This window comes from Neophocaena asiaeorientalis, unplaced genomic scaffold (genome assembly GCF_003031525.2).
Source record: "Neophocaena asiaeorientalis asiaeorientalis breed wild unplaced genomic scaffold, Neophocaena_asiaeorientalis_V1.1 scaffold447, whole genome shotgun sequence".
NCBI lineage: Eukaryota > Metazoa > Chordata > Mammalia > Artiodactyla > Phocoenidae > Neophocaena > Neophocaena asiaeorientalis.
Window position 1 is genome coordinate 1,218,887 of NW_020174372.1, and position 2,862 is coordinate 1,221,748.

The 2,862-nt window shown below is 36.8% G+C and overlaps 1 protein-coding gene across 1 annotated transcript in view; it reads right to left on the reverse strand.

The window, feature by feature from the left end:
- The window catches only part of LYPD6 (LY6/PLAUR domain containing 6), a 106,569-nt gene that overhangs the window by 25,149 nt on the left and 78,558 nt on the right, over nucleotides 1–2,862 (reverse strand). The window lies entirely within an intron of this gene.

Below are 2,862 nucleotides of genomic sequence, written 5' to 3' on the forward strand. Positions count from 1 at the left end.
AGGCAATTCTCCTCATAACCCTATGAGGTAGGCACTGTTATCATCCCATTGTGAGTAAACTGAAGTCCAGCAAATACATAGAGGAGTTGATTTAAACCCAGGCAGTCTGGCCACTGAGGCCACATTTAACGGTGATACTATGTTCTTCCAAAGACTGAGTCAAGGTATATAAACAAAACCTGAAGAAATGAGATCAAGGTGTCACTGTAGCACTAAGCAATCATCATTCTATCCTTTATTCAGACTCTGCCCTTTTCAATTAAAACTGAGAGCAATAAAATTTTACTAGGGTTGGATTGTCCAGCTTACTTAGAATGTAGATATATATCTTAATTTATATGCGTTGTTCGCTTGCCATTTTATTGCTTTTCTATAGAGTCTGTTCCTCATGTTCTATTTTCCGAATACCATCATTCTAGCACCCATGCAAGGGATCAAGTTAGATATTCACTTTATTTTAAACTGGCTAAAAAAACATAATTTGGACATTTTGTTTACAAAATTTTAATACAAATATTCAGTGACATTTTAAGAACAGCATAATAAGATAATCCTAAAATTTTGCTGTCAAAACAAATAGACCAAGAGTAAATATATTATAAATCAAAATCAATAGAGAAAATCAGTATGAGACTAATCAGATATCAGAGCACAGTACAGAGTAATATTATTCAAAACAGGATGATAGAAAGTATAAAAATGAATTCAGAATTCCAAGGAGCTCAGACATAGAGGTATTTCATGATAAAAGCAATTTTTTAAAATTACAGAACAGGCAAATATTAAATAATAGTAAGATAACTTTATTAAAAATTGTGAAAAGATTAACTGACACCAACAATGCACGATACACTCAAATTAACTCCAGATGGATTGGTGTGTTCTTTACTTTTTTCAAATAGACAAATTGTTAGAAAATAGAGAACTCTTATCACCCTGTAACAGCTGGATGATGCCAGCTTGCCAATTTCATGCTCACTACGCCCTCTTCTGTTTGCAGTTTGGTTCCCCCAAGCAGGTTTGCAATCATAAAGGGAAGGAGCTGCTCGTTCACTTCATAAATGTGACTGCCAGGCACTGTGCTAGGCACTTGGTTAAATAATGTGATGAGAAAACAAATATCAAGGATCTCTTTCCCTCTATGAGTGACAGGCACAAACATTATCTAATCTTAAGCGAATGCAATAGTTCTTCTGTGTACATCCATCAGGTCGGGTGAAGCTGCACCTGAGGGACAGATTAGCACAGAGCCCCCTGGACCCCTGAACGAATTGCACCAACACCCGTGTCCTCACAATCTGGGCTCAGTTCGAGAGGAATGGTGAGGAAAGCTTTCTGGTTTTATTTTGAATAATTTAACATTAAATATCAACTAGTTGCCAACCTAAGTTCTTTTTAATGTGAAACTTGATGTCAACAAATACCAAATATTGCAAGTGTCTCATTTCCATTAAAGCATTTCTCAACCACAGTATTCCTTCCAGTTATTAATTTAAAAGTCTCCGTCTGCACAGTCTTTGCATAAGCATTATGTATTACTTAATGTCATCTGAAATGAACTTTACTACAACCTCTGTGGCATGGCTACCCATCCAAGAGCCTTCATTTTACAGCCTGTGTTGACTATGTGTGAGTAAACACACAGAGGGGAACAGCTAGATGCCTGGATTTGAAACCTTACTCCAATACTTTCTTGCTGTGCAACCTTAAGCCAGTTACTTAACCATTCTGTTCCCCAGTTTCCTCATCTGCAAAATGAGGATAATACTACCTACCTTAAAATGTACTATGAGTTGGACACAGAGAACAGACTTGTGTTTGCTAAAGGACAGGGGGTTGGGGGAGGGATGGAGTGGGAAGTTGAGGTTAGCAGATGTAAGCTATTATATATAGAATGGATAAACAACAACAATAAACTACTGTATAGCACAGAGAACTATATTCAATAGCCTATGATAAACCATAATGGAAAAGAATCTTTTAAAAATGAATGTTATATATATATATATGTGAATCACTTTGTTGTATAGCAGAAATTAAGACAACATTGTATATCAACTATACTTCAATGAAAAAAATGCAGCTTTAAAAAAATGTGCTATGAGAATTAAATAAATTAACATGTAAAACACTAAGAACAGTGTCTGTCACACAGTAAATGCCACATATTAACAGTATTTCCCAATATTTTTACTACTATTGTTTTGTTCAAAATCAGTCAGTATAGTATTCTAAGTGAAAGTAAACATGGTACAATTAACTTTGGTTCAACACAAGCACACTTTCCTTAAATCAGAAAAATATGACAATGCCCAAAACTACTAAGTATGACAAATCACAATCCATATGTCTCCTCTACCCCACCTTTGGTCCCATGGCCAGCCAGGCAGGGACAAAGCCAGTGGGGAGAGGCCTAAATGCCATCAGCATTTTAATATGCTGAGGCTCACACAGACCCAGGGACTTCTTGCCATCCCTGTCAATGAAGCAAACACGTGGGTGCTGGTCTTCTACACCCTCCCTGTATTTACAAGGTCTATGTTCCACCCCCATGATCTCTACCATAGCTGCCTTAGTTAGATTTTACTTGTGTAAAAGATGTGGAAGGAGCGCAGGTCATGAGCACACCTTGTACCCCTGCCAAGGCCCACATCTCCAAGTGTGCTCACAGGTCCTATACATGGTGAAGTATCATGGATGAAGTTAAAACAACCATTTCATTCATTAAAAGAGATTCACCTCTACTTGGCAAGCTTGATTCTTTAGGCCGGATTCGTTTAGAGAAAGTTTTCAAACTTGGAGGGTTCAACTACTTTTTTTTTTTTTTTTTTTTTTTTTTTTTTTGAGGCCCTTTCATGTTTT